Source organism: Phymastichus coffea, unplaced genomic scaffold, assembly GCF_024137745.1.
Source record: "Phymastichus coffea isolate CEN01 unplaced genomic scaffold, Cenicafe_Pcof_1.1 PCOF00064, whole genome shotgun sequence".
In the NCBI taxonomy this organism is placed as follows: domain Eukaryota; kingdom Metazoa; phylum Arthropoda; class Insecta; order Hymenoptera; family Eulophidae; genus Phymastichus; species Phymastichus coffea.
The window spans coordinates 1477501-1485000 of record NW_026706875.1 but is presented as its reverse complement, the minus strand read 5'-3'; positions in this window follow the sequence as shown (position 1 = coordinate 1485000).

Below are 7500 nucleotides of genomic sequence, written 5' to 3'. Positions count from 1 at the left end.
GGATCCGTAACTTCGGAATAAGGATTGGCTCTGAGGAGCGGGGCGTGTCGGGCTTGGTCGGGAAGTGGGTCTGGCTGACGTGCCGGGCCTGGGCGAGGTGAACTCGTTCCCCTCGAGGGGATGAGGGATCAGAGCTCGGTACCGTGCCTTGGCCTCCCACGGATCTTCCTTGCTGCGAGGCTTTCGGAGCGGTTTCTCCGTCCCGATCGTTCTCTTCGGCCGCCATTCAACGCTCAGCTCAGAACTGGCACGGACTAGGGGAATCCGACTGTCTAATTAAAACAAAGCATTGCGATGGCCCTCGCGGGTGATGACGCAATGTGATTTCTGCCCAGTGCTCTGAATGTCAACGTGAAGAAATTCAAGCAAGCGCGGGTAAACGGCGGGAGTAACTATGACTCTCTTGGGCCAGCGTATGGCTGGAAGTCATGCGTATGGCCGAAAGCAATGCGTATGGCTTGAAGTCATGCGCGTGTTTGAAAGCAATGCGTATGATCGAGAGCAATGCGTATGGCTGGAAGCAATGCGCGTGGTGGAAAGCAATGCGTATGGACTTGGAGTTTTTGGTTGCTCAATGGACTAAGCGGAGAGGTGTCCCCTCTAACTTAGTCAAGTCTTGAAGCTACCTCTTCGTGGTACCGCTAGTAATACATTTGACGTGGCTCAAGTGTAGCTAAAGTCTTCAAGGCGGAGGGATACCGTGAGAGAGCAGCCCTCTCACATGACCAGCCTTCCCACTAGTTAGTGGCGGTATCCCCCCTAGGAAGGTGGTATGTAAAGGAGTATGGGGTTGCCTTCCCTATACTTCACTGGAAGCAGGCACGAGTCAAAATATAAATTCTCGTGAGTCAAGTGACTCACCGCCGGTAGCCCCACGGGGTTCTCGGATTACCGGCCCTGCTTCGGCAACTGACCGTGACCGTCCGGTCTTACCCTTATGTGATGGCAACAACAACAGCCGTCACAAGTGTCCAGTTTGTGCGAGAGAGTTTGTCACTAAGATCGGCCTTGGAGTCCATTTAAGGAGAGCTCATCCTGAAAATGCTAATGAGAGAGTACAGTTGGCAAATCGAAAGGTGAGATGGAGAGACGAGGAGGTTGAACTGGTCGCCATGGAGGAGGCTAAGGCCATTCACGAGGGCAGTGTCCGATTTATACGGCAGTACCTGTTATCTACGCCCCTTTTGAAGTCGCTTGGGTGTGATCTTGAGCGACTGAAGGGTCTCCGAAAGAAGGAGACGTATAAAGCCCTCGTAATGCAAAAACTAACAGCTTTACAAAGCCCCTCCCCAGATCCCTCCTCAGATGTAGTTGGGCCGAACATCAGCCCAACCACCCATCAAGTGTCCAGGGATAGCGATGACCATCTAACGCTTCCCTTGTCACAGGAGGAGGGCAATGATAATAACATCTATATCGACGCAATCAGGCATTCGATCGGGTTGGCTCGAGAGATTACATCTCATCGAGCTTCTGACCTGATCGAGATTGCAGAGGCCCTCCTGGATGGCAATCAAATTACATCTGAAGATTGTCATCAATGGGTGATGAAGGTCTTTCCTCCACCCCAGATAGAACATCGTGTCCCTAGAGTACCTAGGGACACGCCGACTGCACATATCTCAAACTGGCGTAAGAGGCGGCGGGAATATGCTGCCATGCAGAGTTTGTGGACCAAGGACATGTCACGAGCGGCTAAGTTAGTCCTGGATGGCGAGGTGCACGCCATTCAGCCCTCTATGGAGCAATTTATTGAGTTTTGGGAACCAATTCTCAATGCTCCATCCCAACATCTGGAAGAGGAAATAGTCGTTCGTGAGGACCCGACTTTGCAATGGCTTGCAGATCCGATTTGTCCCAACAACATCAGGGACAGTGAGATACCGCTCGCCTCGGCTGCTGGTTTAGACGGCATTTCTAGCCGACAGTGGAGGAGTGTGCCAATGCGTTTGAGGGCACTGTTCTACAACATCGTCCTGGCTGTTGGAGAATTTCCATCTCAACTTCTACTCAGCAGGACGGTGTTTGTCCCCAAGAAGGATGGGAGTTCACTTCCATCAGAATTCCGTCCCATAAGTGTGGCCTCTGTTGTCGTTCGTCAGCTACATAAGATCATAGCGATGAGGTTGGTTAAAGCCAATATCATCGACGAGCGACAGAGAGGTCTACATGATGGCTGCGCTGAGAACACAATGGTTCTTGACACGGTATTGCACGTAGCGAAGACATCACTTCGTGAAATGCATGCCGTGTCGTTGGATGTCGCAAAGGCATTTGACAGTGTCAGCCATTATGCCATTACATCGGCATTGAGGGGACAAGGCATACCATCTAGCCTTGTCCGGTATATTGACAACATGTACCGGAAATGTGGAACGGTGCTCCAAGTGGCCGGACAATGTTCGCAACCTATTGTGGTAAACCGGGGTGTAAGACAGGGAGATCCCATGTCAAGCATCCTGTTTGCCATGGTTGTGGACAGAGTCATGAGATCACTACCCAACAACATCGGGTTTAGAGTCCATCAACATCGGACTAACGCTATGGCATACGCGGATGATATAGTATTATTCGCGTCCTCTAAGGCTGGGATGGAAACACTACTGAAGACTGCTGAGAAAGAGGCCCACAAGTATGGCCTGCAATTCAATCCATCAAAAAGTCAGGCCATCTCCATCCAAATAGCGGGGAAAGCTAAGACTTATAAAGTCATAAGCACCCCGCTATTTAAGCTTCAAGGTGGACCCGTCAAACAACTTGGGTCCACGGAACAGTTTAGATACCTAGGCATTAACATCTCGCCATTAGGTATCAAAAAGCCGGGTGGATATTTAGAGAGAGAGCTAAATAACATCACTCGAGCTCCTCTCAAGCCTCAACAGCGACTTAAGATCCTTCGCTGCTTTCTTATTCCTCGCCTGTATCATGGTATGGTGCTTTCGCGGACCACTGCGAGGGTCTTGAGGGCACTAGATAGACAGGTGAGGATTGCAGTTCGGAAGTGGCTGCGTTTGCCCAAGGATACTCCATTAGGGTACTTCCACGCCAAATGCAGGGATGGTGGATTGGGAGTCCCGGCTTTCATAACATCTGTGCCGGGACAAATACATGCTAGATTATTGGCAATGGCCCATTCCACATCACCTGCGGTGCGGGACGCCACTCAACACCTATATAACGTTAAGCTGGTCCGATGGGCTGAGGGGCTGCTCACATATAATGGGCAGTCACTTACGGGTCCAGAAGATCGGCGACGTTATTGGGCGTCCCGGCTCCATCAATCCAACGATGGAAGCGAGTTGCGTGAGGCTGCTAAAGTCACCGCTAGCAGCTTTTGGGTAGATGCAGGTAGTGCGAGAGTCCCTGGTCGGGATTATATCCAGTACCACAGGACACGAATTAACGCTCTACCCTCCAGAATAAGAACATCTAGAGGGCGCCGTGACGGAGGTGTTCCTGTGCTTTGTCGTGCCGGATGTCACGTGGCGGAGACTACGGCGCACATTGTACAGGGCTGTCACCGAACTCATGGTGGCCGAATTCTGAGGCATGATGCCATTTGTCGCATAGCTGCGACAGGGCTCAGGCAAAAGGGGTGGCGCGTGTTCGAAAATCCGCACTACTGTCTTCCATCAGGGTTACAGAAACCTGATGTCGTTGCAGTAAAGGATGGGAGCGTCAAAGTCATCGATGCACAGGTAGTTAGTGGAGCAGCATCACTTGACGACGCACATAACACCAAGTGCAGAAAATATGATACTCTTCCGCTTAAACATCATATAGCAAATGAGTTGGGGGTTGTGGTCGAGAATATCTCGGTCACATCCATTACCCTCTCATGGAAGGGTATCTGGTCGTTGAGGTCTGCTAATGACCTGACCTCCTTGGGACTTCAAAAACTCTTACCAGGCATAACAACAAGAGCTTTGCAGGGTTCGCACACGAATTGGACACGGTGGAACGGGATGACTGGTGTTTATCCCAGTAATCCTGTTCCACGAGAAGGGATAGGATAGGGCGGTTACGGTCAACACGCTACAGCGTTTGGGTAACCCAGGCCCCACCATCTTAAGTCGGCACTGGGAAATAAAGCCGCGGCCTGCACAACCAACATCATCAGTGCAGGTGACAGATGGAGTTTTAGTGGGTATTCCTCTATGAGGTGAGTCCCACATACCAGCACCAACATCTGCTGAGATGCGTAAATGCATTTCTCCATCTATAAAAAAAAAAAAAAAAAAAAAAAAAAAAAAAAAAAAAAATAGCCAAATGCCTCGTCATCTAATTAGTGACGCGCATGAATGGATTAACGAGATTCCCACTGTCCCTATCTACCCCTCAGCAAACCTACCGTGAACGTCTCCGTCGTGCTGAGGAGGAAACGCCGGGCGAGTGAGGGCGGTGTATTTGCACGCTCACTTGCTCGGTAGGCTAATCACGGGGGGCCCCATCAGCTGGCGCCTGGTGGGGCGGTCCTTGGGCTTCGGGGCGGCCTGCTCTTTGAGCAGCGTTGACCGAACCCCTTGGACCTCTGGCCTGCGGAAGCGTGGAGTGGTGCGGTGTGGAGTCGATGGGAGAGGGTACAGGGCTGAAACTGGGAGCCCCTCCTTTCGGAGGGAGGGGAGTGCAAGCCCAGGCCGCGCGTAGTACCGGGGCCCGGGTCAAGTTCGCCACTTGATCGGGCTGCCCCGTAGCAACGCGTGTAAAAACCGCTGTTGTCCGAAGCGCTCCGGGTGGCACCCGGGCGGTAGCGTTAGGAGGCAGCGGGTTGCCGGCCCCGAGGCCACTCCCATTGATAAGCACCGTGTAAGCTCCGCGTGGAAGTAGGTTGGGGGTCCTGGGGGGGAGGGAGGCGTGGTTACCCCGTTGTTCAAGGGCTATCAAGCCAAATTAAGTATGAAATGTCGAGCCAAAATGAAAGTATGTCAAAATTGCACAACAAATCGGGTTACCCAGCCACAAAAATGCGTTTGTGAAGGGGAGCAGTGAGGAGAGGAGTTCATCCGTCTCGTCTTGGGATTATAAGGAGGAGGAAAGGAGAGCGAGATCGAGATCCCGCTCTCCGAAGGGAAAGGAGGGAGAAAGAGAGACGATAGGAAGAAAGGTCGGGAAGAAGGAGAGACAGAAGATGAAGAAGGAGCTAGAGAAGAAAAGAGCAGAGGCGCTAGAGAAAAGAAGGAAGATAGAGGAGGAGAAGAAGAAGAGAGTGGAGGAGGACAAGAGAGAAATAGAAGGGAAGGAATTGGAAAAGAGGGAGAGGGAAGGGAGGGATACGGAGAGAAGACCGGAGGAGGAAGTTGGGAGGGAGAACAGGAAGGAGGAAGAGAGGGAAGAGGAGGAGAGGATGGAAGTGGGGGAGGCCTCGCAGATATTCGGGAAAAGGAGGATGATGGACAGAAACAAAGGAGGGAACAAAGATATCTATATAGTGTGTGAGGACTTGAGGAAAGGGCCCAAGATCATAAAGAAGGATACAGGGGATAGGGAATTGAGTAGGACTAGGGAGGGGAAGAGAGAGGAGGAGGGGAGTGTGGACAGAAAGAGCGAGAGAGTAAAGGAGGCGGAAAGGAGAAAGATAGAGGCGGAGGAGGAGGAAGCGAGGGAGGACGTGCTGACCAAGATGCGGTCCATTACCCGGGACCTTAGGAGCATCCTGTTGACGGATGCGAATAAGGTCACAAAATGGGTGGTGGATCGCGTAATGGGGCAGTGCGTGAAATACGAGGAATTAATACAGGGACTGATAGTCGAGAAAGCGAAAGTGGAAGGGGAGATGAGGGGGTATGAGAAAAGTGGGAAGGAGCTAGTGAAAATGGTGGGGCGTGCATGGGGGGAGGTGAAGGAGGCACTGGAAGGCGTCGAAAGGAAGGTGGATGGACTGGAGGAGAGGATGAAAGAAGGGGGTTGGGACTCTGGAGATCCGGAGAGAAGAAGGGAGAGAATGGGTGGACTGGAAAGTGAGGGGACAGGGGTGAAGAGCGGAAAGGAGGAGGAAGGTAGAGGAAGGAGTTATGCGGTGGTGGTGAAGGGAAATGTGGAGGAACTCACAGGTGGAGAGGTGAAGAGGAGGATGGTGGAGGTAATGCCACCGACGATGGGGGTTCGGATCAAATCGATTCGGCCCGCCAGAACCGGTGGAGGACTGGTGGTAGAGGTGCCGAGTGAGGCGGAGAGGGGTCGATTCCTGGGTAACCAGGGGCTGGTGGAGGCCGGGCTGAAGGTGGAGGCGCCAAGGAAGAGGGACCCGAGGATTGTTATCTACGGGGTAGAAAAGGAGCTAAAGGATGAGGTGTTGTTAGAGGGGCTATGGCTGCAGAATTGGAAGGGAGTAATAACGGAGGAAGATTTTAGGAATAGGGTGAAGGTAGTAAGGAGGATCGCGAGAAGGGAGGATAAGACGGGAAGGATAATAGTGAGGTGCCCGGCGGTAGGGAAGAATAAGGTGGTAAAGGAGGGAAGGATATATTTGGGATTAGGGAGCTACAGGAGTGAGGAGTTCGAGGAGGTGGACAGATGCTTTAAATGCCTGGGGTATGACCACCGGGCATTTCAATGCAAGAGGGGAGTAGTATGTTTTAGATGTGGGGGGGAAGGGCATGTTGCAATAAAATGTAAAGGGAAGGAGGAATGTGGGAGATGTAGGGAGAGGGGAGAACCAGCGGAGCACTCCATAAGGTCGCGGGAGTGCCCCGAATACAAAGTAAGACTGAGATGGGCGAGGAATAGGACGGATAATGGATAGAGAGGGAAGGGAATGGGTGGGGGTTAGGCTCCTCCAGCTGAACTGTCAGCGCAGCTACGCAGTGATGAGCGACCTCGGACAGTTTGCCCTGGAGGCGGGGATACAAATTCTCATCCTCCAGGAGCCGTATGTCTGGCGTGGCTGCGTGAGGGGTTTGCCTGGGGGGGCAAGGGTGTACTTAGGGAAAAATGGGACTAGTGCAATATGTGTGATAGGGGGGGGGATAGAATGTATGCGGGTAGAGGAGTGTAAGTGGGGGGATGGGGTATGTGTGTGGGTAAAAGGGGAGGGAGGGGAGATGTATGTGGGATCTGTATACTTGAGGCCGAAAGGAAGTGTGCAAGAAGGGTTAGAATATATTGATGAGATGGTGAAGGTGGCGAGGGGCAAGAAGTTAATGATCGGGATGGATGCGAATGCCACATCATGGATGTGGCACAGCAAGGAGATAAAGAGGGGAACAGGAGCTGCAAGGAGGGGGGAAGTGGTTGAGGAATGGTTAATGCGGTCAGATTTGGAGGTCATAAACTGCCCGACAGAACAGTACACCTTCTCGGGCCCACGCGGCCAGAGTGACATTGATGTCACACTGAGTGTGGGGACCGAGGAGGGGTGTATAATAGATTGGGAGGTGAGGGAGGAATGGCCACTAGGGGACCACAATCCCATAATAATAGATATGAGGGTGAGAATCGGGAGGGGAGAGGAGATAGGAAGGAAGGACAGGAGGATTAGGTGGAGGCAGGGAAAGTGCAATT